Genomic DNA, 13622 nt, shown 5'->3' with positions numbered 1-13622 from the left:
GAGACAGAAAAGGGTTGGAAGATCAGTTGAATCGAATGGATAGTATCTTGAAAGGAAGATATAAGATGAACATTAACGAAAACCAAAAAGAAGGATAATGGAATTTAGATGAAAGGAAAATGGAAATGCCGTGTGAGTAGGGCCTCCCGTCGGGTAGACCGTTCGCCTGGTGGAAGTCTTTCGAGGTGACGCCAACTCAGCGACTTACGTGTCGATGGGGATGAAATGATGATGGTAAGGGCAACACAACACCCACTCCATGAGCGGAGAAAAATCTCCGGCCCAGCCGGGAATCGAACCCGGGCCGTTAGGTATGACATTCCGTCGCTCTGACCACTTTTTTATTTATTTTTGTTTTGTTTTTAATCTAATTTAGTTCGTTTTCGTTCGTTGTATCCGTTCTGGGCGGACGTCGAAAGACACCCGTTTGAGTTCGTTGTTGTTTAATTAACTCAGTTTTTTTTATTACAGAGGGCAACGGGCGGACACTTAGAGGAATTAAATGAGGTGATACTGATGGAATTAGATTAGGAAAACGAGACTGAAAGTAGTGGATCAGTTTTGTTATCTAGACAGCAAAATAACTGATTATGGTCGAAGTAGAGAAGATATAAAATGTATACTGGCAATGGCAAAAAAGCATTAGTGAAGCAGAGAAATTTGCTAACATCGAATATAGACTTAAGTGTTAGGAAGTGTTTCCTGAAGTTATTTGTCTGGAGTGTAACAAAGTATGGATGTGAAACACGGATCATAAACAGTTTAAACAGGAAGAGAATAAAAGCTTTTGAAATGTGGTGCTACGGAAGGATGCTGAAGATTAGATGGGTAGATCACGTAGCTAAAGAGAAGGTACCGAACAGAATTGGGGAGAAAAGAAATTTGTGGCATAATTTGACTAAAAGAAGGGATCCATTGATAAGACACTTTCTGGGACATCAAGGGATCACCAATTTAGTACTGGAAGCGAACAGTGGAGGGTAGAAATCGTAGAGGGAGACCAACAGATGAATAAACTAAGCAGATTCAGAAAGATGTAGGTTGCAGTAGTTATTCGGAGATGAAGAAGCTCGCATAGAGGAGAGTAGCATGGAGAGCTGTACCAAATCTGTCTTCGGACAGAAGACTGCAACAACAAAAAACCGGATCCTAAAACTTTAATACATGAGAAACTTTTTTTCCTACTTTATGAAGAGTCATAGTGAGAATAAGTTTCACGTCCGTTTGAAATTATAAGTTTTTTGTTCCCATGTCTGCTACACAAGCTACAACCTTATACGAGTTACTGTCTAAGGCGACAATAATTTCATTCAAGAGGGCAGCTGTCATGCGAACATCAAAATCAAAATAAACAGGTTGTTTCGAACTTGCAAATAGTCCACGCACCATAACAACTAAAACATTACTGTGGGGTCCTGACACTCTGTCCTCTTGTTGATCATAGTAAATCCTACTGTCGATGTTCATTTGGTCGAAGGACGAAACGCAAACACGTTGCCTGTCAGTGAATGTTTTAGCCCGCATTTTTATCATAATCAAAACATCTTTCAAAATGCCACGACTGCAACTAAAACAGCGGTTTATCCAGGCCCTCAACGTCGACACAGCTGGTAGAGGATACCCGATTTTTTCCCTCGGAAAATTATAACACTTCCGAGATATAGTACGGAGAGTAATTGATTTACAAATGTCTTCGTTACTCCATCTAACCCTTTTTGAGTCACTTAATAAACTTTTTATTTGATTGAGTGAAAATATTTTTCCCAGCACACGAGTAATTTCCTTAGACACAAGAACCTCCTTATTAATTTCTTCCTCGCGCGTAAGTCGTCGCGTCTAGACAGCTGATTCCGAAGGTATTTATTTCTCGATCGAAGTTGCACACACTTGTCTGTAAGAACAGCATTCCTTCTTTCTAATGCCGCTATAGTATTCATCAAAGTAACTTTATCTGTGTCTGAAAAAAAACTGTCATCTGTACATGTGTTATTATGATGTTTCTTATTTGGTGACAGCTTTTCCCGAGTTTCCAGAGATCTCTTATGTAGTTCTCGTTTCTTATACCGTTTGGTTCTGTCTTCTGTTGCAGGTGACACATTGACAGTCGCACTACTGCACGGCAAATTGCACGAAGGAACTGCATCTGGCTTGAGCATTCTTTTTCGGTGCAAATTAAGTAATTCAGACTGTAAATGCCTTAAGTAATCTGTTTCTGCGAAATGGTGAGAGCATATTCGTGTATGCACAACATTTACACTGTCTTTCCTACAACATTTCGACAACCATAGTTTTTATAATGTTTCATTACGCGGGAACTGTGATACATTACGTCAGTTCCCTTTGTGTTCCGGTTGTACGAAAAACAGCCCGTAACAGCACAGCCTGGCTTTGTAAAAATTAATTTTCTCACTCTCTTGTAGATTCTCCAATAAGAATTTCACAGGACGAACAATAAACTACAGAGCTGGCGAACACAATGTTGATCCCGCTGTCCATTATTGCTAACTATTTCAGTTCCGAATGAAATATCAACTAGAGCAAAAACCGTAACACTCCCGAATTCCGAATGTTTCCGCTATTGACTAGAGTACCTCAGAAGGAAGAACTCAATCAACATACTCTTTCAAACACAACACAATTCGAACTGTGTACTGTTTGGCACAGCTGCTTCCCCCGTGACGTCATACGCTCTACTGAGAAAACATATTGCTTTCTGTGCATCGCTTACTCCTGCTATTTAAAACACATCTCTGCGATATCTAGTTACAAATTCTTAGTTACATAGTACAGGCTGTTCTTATTAATCCGCTACACACGTCGTTTCAACTGCGAGTAGAGAACCACTATGTGGTGCACTAACCAAACTGGCTTTCTCCTATGAGTTGAAACGTAAGTTCCTCACAAATCATGTACCTTTAATCACTGTCTTCATAGGCTCAGCAAGGGGAGTTCTTACCCCCTCCTAGAATGGAATGTAGACTTTTTATTATTTTCAGAATTCTCATGAATTTCTAGAAATGACTGTCACTGATTGTAGCGTTGCTGAATCCAAGAGGAAGTAATCTGGCTGGTGCCCGTGCGGTTCTAGGCGCTTCAGTGTGGAACTGCGCGACCGCTACGGTCGCAGGTTTGAATCCTGCCTCGGGCATTGATGTGTGTGATGTCCTTAGGTTAGTTAGGTTTAAGTAGTTCTAAGTTCTAGGGGACTGATGACCACAGATCTTAAGTCCCATAGTGCTCAGAGCCATTTTACTCTGGCTGTAGCAAATCACCGCAGCGTTTGGTTGTCACTTTGTTAATGGGAAATTATTCTGTTTTTCGTGCCGTAGATTTATTTTGCAATCTTGGGGCACGTGAAACTCTGCGGAACATTGCCAAAAAACAAAGGACGTACGGATCAGGAAGCGTTGTGAGTGTTATGTAGCTGTTTCGTTTCAGTAACTCGTGGAGATAAGGTAGATGTGAGGCATCACAATTCTACCAAGAATCATACAAATAGATTCGACATCAAGGTATATGTCTACATTCATGATTAAAGAAGATACCCAGGAAGAATTTCTCGTTGCTGCTGCAGAACTAAAAAACGGCTTATAACGTTGTCAAGCATCAATCCTTCAGCTCTCTCGACTGTACCGCAAAACTGATTTCCGCAATGTATCTTGACTCCAAAGTCGCCGCATAAACAAAACAACAACAAAAAAAAAGGTTCAAATGGCTCTGAGCACTATGGGACTTAACTTCTGAGTTCATCAGTCACCTAGAACTTAGAACTACTTAAACCTAACCAACCTAAGGACATCACACACACCCATGCCCGAGGCAGGATTCTAACCTCCGAACGTAGCGGTCGCGTAGTTCCAGACTGTAGCGCCTAGAACCGCTCGGCCACCCCGGCCGGCAGCAGTCTACAGACAGGACCAAAGCTACAGCGATTGTTAGAATCCTCTCACCGCACTCTGTGTCCGAATGCATAAAACAACTGAAATAAGTTTCATTCTACGACGCAGGCAGTGACGCATTGAGCCACAACGTTGAAAAGATGTTTCTTCTTTTTCCTTTACTTGTTCAATATTTTACTGAAACTGGTGGAATCCAACAGAAGTTACTGAAGTTTGATTCGCTGAATACGAAACATCGGAGACAAGTGCAAAGTTTTATCCTGACCTTTAAAGACAAATGCCAATTCCATTAGACAAATTAATCCCTTTTTGTGGAAGCAGTATCAATACCAACTTCGGAGCGCTTCATTAACATGGTCACCGGAATTCGTTCCTGAAAATTAAGGAACTAGGAAAAAAACAAGGAATTGGATGCTCTGCTCATGTTCTCGACATTACTACTCAGAAGAGCCAAAAATCAGATACACCTACCTAATCTAGTGTAGGATCCCCGCGAGCACGCAGAAGTGTAGGGACATAGCGTGGCATGGACCCGAATAATGTCTGAAGTAGTGCTGGAGGGAACCGACATCGTGAACCCTGCAGGGCTGCCCATAAATCTGTAAGAGTAGGATGGGTTGGAGATCTTTTCTGTACAGCACGTTGTAAGGCATCCCGATATGCTCAATAATATTCAGGTCTGGGGAGTTTAGTGATCAGCGGAAGTGTTTAAACTCATAAGAGTGTTTCTGGAGCCATTCTGTAGGAATTCTGGACGTGTGGGGTGTCACATTGTCCTGCTGGAATTGTCCAAGTCCGTCGGAATTCACAATGAACATAAATGGACGTAGGTGATCATACAGGATGCTTAGGTATATGTTACCTGTCAGAGTAGTATCTAGACGTATCAGGGGTCCCATATCATTCCAACTGCACACGTCCCACACCATTACTGAGCCTCCACCAGCTTGAACAGTCCTCTGCTAACATGCAGGGTCCATGGATTCATGAGGTTGTATCCACATCCGTATACATCCATCCGCTCGATACAATTCAAGGCGAGACTAATTCGACCAGACAACATGTTTCCCGTCATCAACAGTCCAATGTCGGTACTGACAGGCCCAAGCGAGGCGTAAAGCTTTGTGTCGTGCAGTCATCAAGGGTATACGAGTGGAGCTTTGGCTCCGAAAGCACATATAGATGATGTTTCGTTGAATTGTTCGCACGATGACACTTGTTGATGGCCCAGCATTGAAATCTTCAGCTGCGGAAGGTTTGCACTTTCGTCACGTTGAACGACTCTCTCCAGTCGTCGTTGGTCCCGTTCTTGCACAATCTTTTTCCGGCGGCTGCGGTGTCGGAAGTTTGATGTTTTACCGGATTCCTGATATTCACGACACATTCGTGAAATGGTCATACGGGAAAATCTCCACTTCATCCCTACCTCGGAGATGCTGTGTCCCATCGCTCGTGCACCGACTATAACACCACGTTCAAACTCACTTAAATCTTGATAACCTCCCATTGTAGCAGCAGTAACCGATCTAACAATTGCGCCAGACACATGTCTTATATAGGCAGCGCAGTATTCTGGCTGTTTACATATCTCTGTATCTGAACACGCATGCCTATGCCAGTTTCTTTCGCGCTTCAGTGTATATCAAGTGTTGCTGCAGACTTAACTGACGGAAATAATCGTCATGAAAATATTTCATAACTTTTCAATATACACGATTAGGACAGAGAAGTAGAAAGAGTTCTGCTTACACGATGGTGTCAATCATCAGGTTCCTCTGTCTCACTCAAAAGCAAGATGGCTGTCGTTAATGCCCACAACTGAGAGATTCTTAAGCCGTGGATTCCATTAATACAGATTTTGACGGTGAAGACAGGTCACCTATAATAATTTCAAATTTTTTGAGTAGTCCGATCAGTGAAATTAACTTCATGTTTCTGCAGTCAGACTCGGCTCTTTGAAAAAAATATAAAAATCGTGGAGAATGATAAAGCCTCGATAACTGAAATAAGAAATACAATCATTAATCGACACACAAAGATGTCTGAATGAAAGGAAGACTGGAAATGTTATTGGCATGCAAAATCAAGATGAATTAGAACAAATTAAAGAATGGGAACCATAAACAAGAAATAATTAATTTTATTTCGAAGTTTGACGTAGACACAATGGTTCTCTATACCATAGCATTTGATTAGTGTGAGAGATTGGCTTTCTGTTTTAATAAATATCAAGTTTTTGATTGGGCCTGAAACCCCAGATCGGGTGAAGATTGAAAACATTATTATATACCTGACTAAAAATGTGAATACTTCAGGCGACAATTATTTTCAGGAATATGTGTACATGAAGGGCTTTTTAGAAACTAAGCGTGACTGGAAGAAAAGTGTACATATTTTCTTAAGCAAATCGAAAACCATGAACGCAAATGCCAACGGCTAAAATCATGCGAGTATTTGTTTTCTATTCCCACATTCAACGCCACTGTGGAAAGAGTACTTTCGCTGATGTCGGCCCAGTGGATTGATGAAAGAAACTGACTGCTGCCAAAGACTGTGGAATCAATCCTACACTGCCATTTAACTGCAAACTAACTTGCACGGATTTTTATAAATACTTAAAAGGGAAAAAAAGACTTGCAGGAAAAGGTGAAATCTTCCGGACATTATTGTGTACCAACTACTTCGGTAGCAACAAATTCCACGTATTTCGTTTCTAAATAAAAAGTGATTATATTAAATGAAATTTTTACTTCATTTCTACACCCCCATCTCAGAGCGCCCCGACGAGGCCCCAGATAGATATGACAATCCTAGGCATGAATCAAGTATTTAAGTGTTTAGGTATATACCCATTGTTTCATTACCACATGCTACTAGTGTACATCGTAGAAAACTATCGCAGCATCGGAGTCGAGGGAACCAAGGTCTATGATAAGGATTAGGATGGAAAAAACTGACCGGTTAAAACCGATACCGGTATTTATGTTCTTCATAACCGGTATTTTTCCGTATTTTTGGGTCTAGGTAATAACAGGTGATTTTATTTGTCACTAATAGCTGGGAAAAGTACTGAAGTATCAGTTAGCCATAGCAGCAGTGCAAAATTTTTGTTTTTTAATAAAGACGCGTTTATTTTCAGACAGGCACAATTAAAAGCTAGCTCTCGGCCACAGCCTTCATCAGCAAAAACGAGACACACACCACTCACACACACAAGCAAGCACACCTCATGCAAACACGACCGCCAACTCCAGCATCTGCGGTCAGAATGCCTGTCTGCAACTTAACATGTCTTCTTGACGGGAAGTAGCAACCTATCTTTCCTGCATTGTTGGTGTTCCTACTTGGAATTTCCCATGGTTTGTTTTTAAATAGATCTTTTTTTTTGGAAAAACAGCAGTTTTATTCAGACATTTTCCATTGTTTTGAAATACTGCATTATTGTAGAAAAAGAGAAAAGTGATCAGCGCTATTTTAATAATACTGCCGACAGAAACGACCAACAAATACATGGCATAAGAAATGGTACAGCATTGCTGTGACAGTTATGTCCCTGTTGCCATGTGTCGTGGCTTAACGTAAACGTGTGTGCGTGCAGTGTAGAAGACTTACCCCCACCTGGTCTATATGGTAGTTTCTCCCTGTCGTCACCGGACATCAATCCCATTGGAGAATGGCACCAATCCTAGAGTCCCATCCACGAGCGATGGCGGTTCGCGCAGGCAAGGACGGGGATTGCATTGTTGCCGGTTACAAGTGGCAGTTGCCGTACTCGCATACACCAGATGAAAGCGTGTATCCTGCAGATTATATCTCTCGCTTGCTAGTGCAGAATTAGTCTCCTACCACCACCATCAACCATGACAACTCGAAACAAATGGAATAAAAATTCGACAAAGAACTCGCTACGATCGCGTATGATGGTCGCATTGCGCTAACAGTCACAGCACAGCTCTCAGAACACTGCTGAAGACTCATTGGCTACCGAAGAACGCGCGACGTAGGTGCACAGAACGAGCCTAAATTCGAAAGCCATTGTTCGTGATTACATCTATAGTCTGGAAACACATTCCATTAGAAGTACTGATAGCCTTGGGAGAGCCAGCGCTGGCAAACCTCTACCATCTGGTGCGCAAGATGTATGAGACAGGTGAAATACCCTCAGACTTCAAGAAGAATTACAATAATTCCAAACCCAAAGAAAGCAGGGGTGGACAGATGTGAAAATTACCGAACTATAAGCCACGGTGCAAAATACTAACACGAATTATTTACAGACGAATGGAAAATCTGGTAGAAGCCAACCTCAGGGAAGACCAGTTTGGATTCCGTAGAAATGTTGGAACACGTGAGGCAATACTGACCCTACGACTTATCTTAGAGAATAGATTAAGGAAAGGCAAACCTACGTTTCTAGCATTTGCAGACTTAGAGAAAGAGTTTGACAACGTTGACAGGATTAATCTCTTTCAAATTCTGAAGGTGGCAGGGGTAAAATACCCTGAAGCGAAAGGCTATTTGCAGTTTGTACAGAAACCAGATGGCAGTTATAAGAGTCGAGGGGCATGAAAGGGAACCAGTGGTTGGGAAGGAAGTGAGACAGGGTTGTAGCATCTCCCCGATGTTATTCAATCTGTATATTGAGCAAGCAGTAAAGGAAGCAAAGGAAATGATCGGAGTAGGAATTAAAATCCATAGAGAAGAAATTAAAACTTTCATGTTCGCCGATGATATTGTAATTCTGTCAGAGACAGCAAAGGACCTGGAAGAGCAGCTGAACGGAATGGACACTGTCTTGAAAGGAGGATGTAAGATGAACATCAACAAAAGCAAAACGAGGATAATGTAATGCAGTCGTATTAAATCGGGTGATGCTGTGGGAAGTAGATTAGGCAATGAGACGCTTAAAGTAGTAAATGAGTTTTGCCATTTGGGGAGCAAAATAACTGATGATGGTCGATGTAGAGAGGATATAAAATGTAGACTGTCAATGGCAAGGAAAGCGTTTCTGAAGAAGAGAAATTTGTTAACATCGAGTAAAGATTTAAGTGTCAGGAAGTCTTTTCTGGAGAGTAGCCATGTATGGAAGTGAAACGTGGACAATAAATAGTTTAGACAAAAAGAGAATGGAAGCTTTCGAAATGTGGTGCTACAGAAAAATGCTGGATATTAGACGGGTAGACCACATAACTGATGAGGAGGTATTGAATAGAGCTGGGGAGAAGAGAAATTTGTGGCACAACTTGACTGGAAGAATTGATCGGTTGATAGGACATATTCTGAGGCGTCAAGGGATCACCAGTTTAGTATTGGAGAGCAGCGCGGATGGTAAAAATCGAAGAGGGAGACCAAGAGATGGATACACTAAACAGATTCAGAAGGCTGTAGGTTGCAGTATGTACTGGGAAATGAAGAAACTTGCACAGGATAGGGTAGCATGGAGAGCTGCATCAAACCAGTCTGCAGACTGAAGACCACAACAACAACATTATGGTAACCGTAATAAATCTTAAGCTTAACAATAATTTGTTCATCGTATACAATAAGAATAGAAAGTAGCTCACCTGCTATCTGTGTCTACATAATATGCGTTTATCCGCTTATAGCCCTTGAAAAAGGACAAACCACCACGCAAAATACGAGCTCCTCAACCTCAGTTTTCATCCTTTAGCGCTGGCTTTTTATAATGCCCAAATAATGGTGTGATCCTTGATTACAACATGATTTTTGAGCTGAGTTTCATAAAATTAGAATCAATAGGATAATACTAGTAATTTTTCGTAGTATTCAACCACTTAACACTTGTCGAGAAAATGAGTGAACAATGGTCGGACTAAGATTTCTTTTATTGCCTATTCATAATTTTGATTCTATTTATCTTGAAACTGAGGAAGTCAACTTTTTTCTACATTTATTACACGAAATAACAGAAATAAAAACTTAAATCGGTTATTTCAAAATTTGAGCGGTCAGGTGTCCGTGGCACTGACGTTGTAATAAACCGATATAACGGAAAACCAGTTGTTTCAACGATAACCACCATGCGGCAGCAGTGTCTTCTGTTAACATCTGCTCATCCGTAATTTAAGAGAAACGTTATTCATTGTCTCTTAGCTCTTCTCTTTCTCTGCACTCTTGCAGCTCACTTCTGTGGCTAACAATTAAGCATTATTTTCATCGGTATCTCACAAAATAATTTGTTAGTTGTCATGAGTTTAAATGTACGTTTCCAGTTCAAACCGTTTCTTGTGCTGTATGTGCGTTCTGTGTTACGATATAGTGTTCCTCCCGTGTGCTAAAAAATAAAAAATAAAATAAAATAAAAAAAGAATAAGGTTATACAATAAAAAGCTTCATCACGAACAATTTTCAACTGCAAAAAGAAAGACGCTTTCGAAAAGGTTCTACGACAAGCATCTTATCTTCACACATTAAAACCAATTTATGCTCAAATGGTGATGTCATTAACACTACCCTCTCATAATGTGGTGCTTTATAAAAAACTGAAAATGTATTGTTATGTGAACCAACTGGTATCCCACATTCAGCTAGGTCTACTGATAGCGACCGTGAAATAATCACAAATCCAGACCCAGGCACTTGACCTAATACGTTAACATCCTCCATGATAAGTGAAATTGTACAGAAAGGCTCTATTAAAATTGTATATTTTTATTATCTTTAATACGAGAGGGGAGGAAAATTTTCAATTCATTTTTACGTACCAACTTTACCCAATGGAGAAAAAAGGGATCGAAAATGGATTGTGTATTCGAAATGCACCAAAAACGTTCTTTGTTACTGTTGTAAAATTTTTCGATCTCCTACAAACAAGCTGTCAAGTGACAGACTCTGTGACTGGGTTCATTTAGGAGATCGGCTTACAGGCCATGAACAATTAGTTGCCCACATACACTCTGCAAAAAGATGCATACAGTGTGAGACAGTTGAAACAAAAAAGTGGTAGCTATGGAAGTGAACTACTAGAAAGAGAAAAGGAACACTTGTTTTCGGCTCTAAACAGAATTATACGCGCCACCAGGTATCTGGCTGAGCATAATATGGCCTTCATAGGAGCCAGCTAAAAGCTCTGTCAATATAATTATGGCAATTTTCTTGGTTTAATCGAAATAATTGCAGAATTTGACCCTGTTTTGCAGAAAATTTTAATCGCGGTTAAAAACTTAAGAAATTCTTGACCGTTCTTGTGTACAAAAACATTCAACATTAACTCATAAATTTGCTTGCACTCAAAGTACAAAACGTTAATTTTCTAGAAGAAAGTACATATTTTTCAGTCATCCCTCATTGTACTCCTGATACAACCAACAATGAACAAATGACATTGCTTGTTAAGTTTGTAAACCTATAAGAACACACAATGACTGTAGACTTTATGGATGTCTCTTCAACAACAGGAGAAAGTTTGCCTAAAACCCGTGCATCGAAAGTAGACCAACTAGGTCTCAATATTCGTGGCTGCGGAGGCCAAAGTTACGAAAATGGTACAAATATAGAAGGTAATTGAAGTGGTGTTCAAACCAGAATCCCGATGTAATCCAAGAGCATTTTATTTGACATGTGCTAGCTGGAATATTAATCTTGTGCTATCAGATGCGGCAAAACCTACAGCAAAAGCAGTCACATTTTTCGTGTAATTCAAAGACTATACTTTGTTTTCGGTGCATCCTCCCAGAGAGCGGAAATCATATTGAACAGAGTACCAAAATTAACAGTGAAGAAGCTTTCAGAACCTCGATGGGAAAGCTGGGTGGAGAGTGTCGAAACTATGACGTACCAATCAAGAGAAGTCACAGATGCCCTTCTTGGGGTGAGCAATAGCATTGATGAATTGAAAACAAAAAGCGAAGAACACTTACTTGCTGTGAACGAATTAGATAACTTCTAGTTTATTGACGGTGTTGTCATACGGTATGAGCTTCTCTTTGCCCTTATAGCAGCAAGTAAGGCCCTCCAGGCAGAAAACATGAATTTGAAATTAACAACCAAATCGCTCGAAAGTTAAATAAAATTTAAGTGAGAATTTCCGTGAGGAAGATTTTTTTTCACTACGAAAGTGATAGCTGAAACTTTACAGATTGGGCAAAATTTGAACAAAAGAGAACTGGCACCAAAAGAAACCAATTTGGTTGTAAAAATGACGATGTGCTTTGCAGAGCACAGCTTCCAGAGGAGAAGACGAAACTGATTTTTTCTACCCTGTCGTTGACACAGTATTAATAAGTTTGCAACAAAAGTTTGGGCAGCTGACTAAGTATTCCGAAATATTCAGTTTTTTTCATCAAAAAACTTGAGACACTTATAGGATAAAGAACTGAAAACGCTATGAAATAAACGTGTCAGAGAGCTAAGTATAAAAGGTAAATGGTGAATAATGAAAAGACATTGTTGCGTCAGAACTTTTGACAGAAATCAAAGTGTTCAGAGAAAAAGTGAACAAGAATATGAGAACTTCAGTGCTAATATTGAAATACTTAAATGAAATTGGAAATCCATGACCCAACAATTACTGCTAACCATGCCAGTGACTGTCGCTTCCAGTGGGAGAAGCTTTTCACATTCGAAGCTGATCAAGAATTACGAGGGGCGTTCAGAAAGAAATGCAAAAACATTTTTCTCTGAAAGGAGGTTGGTTTTATTTTGGGTTTCAGTACACCATATTATACTCCACACTTCTGGCTGCAAGAGACTGATTTAACTGTAGGATCTTGGAGAAACATTTCGTATTGTGTTGATTAAACGGGATTCTTTTTGCCTTGCTTCGTGAAACTTTATTAGGACTTTAAGCCCATTTTCGAATACAGAACTATTTCCGAAGATGGAAACCACGTGCAGGTAAATGCATGTCAACTTCTTAATCTACGAAATCTCGCCTTAAACTATAAATGTTGCCTATTTTGACGTTTATATTTTCATCGAACAACTTTATGACATTTAATAGGACAGTGTTTACTCCAGCTACGAATAAGCGGACTGGTGTAGATCTGTGTGCAGAGGAATGAGTATTTCTGTGATTACTTATTTATGAACGATAGCACAAAGGTTCCCCTTCTAGTTGCAACATTTTCTAAAATCAGTGAATAACTGAAGTAAGTCGAATGCTGGGAAAAAGTGAATTCCAACTGAATGACCGCGAACGATACGTTGTGAAGATTGGCGAAGCGCCGCAACTGACCTCGTACACCCTCCCTGCCTCCCACTGCACGGCCCGTACAATTGTTGGCCAGTTGATACTCCTGCATTCCTTGTTGAGTATGTTGCAACAGAGACATGCGGAAAAACTTTAGACACACAATAAAAATGTAATAAATCATTACTGGAATCACTGGATAAGATACCTGCTATAAAATAACGACATGAGTAAAAGTCTGTTTGATCTTCTGCACTCCACGATTTAGGAAGGAAAAATACGTCTTCTGACTTCACACTCAGAGTTGTTCCCCTCATTTCCTGGGCCTTCCCGAATCTCTTCTTGGTTATGGCTTATTAGCCCAATGCGTTTTGGCAATTGTTCCTCCTGCCACGGAACTTCACTAATGGTTCAAATGGCTCTGAGCACTATGGGACTCAACTGCTGTGGTCATAAGTCCCCTAGAACTTAGAACTACTTAAACCTAACTAACCTAAGGACAGCACACAACACCCAGCCATCACGAGGCAGAGAAAATCCCTGACCCCGCCGGGAATTTTGGCAATCTGTCT

The sequence above is a fragment of the Schistocerca americana genome, chromosome 4, assembly GCF_021461395.2.
Source record: "Schistocerca americana isolate TAMUIC-IGC-003095 chromosome 4, iqSchAmer2.1, whole genome shotgun sequence".
NCBI classification, from domain to species: Eukaryota; Metazoa; Arthropoda; class Insecta; order Orthoptera; family Acrididae; genus Schistocerca; species Schistocerca americana.
Note: the sequence above shows the minus strand (reverse complement) of the source record.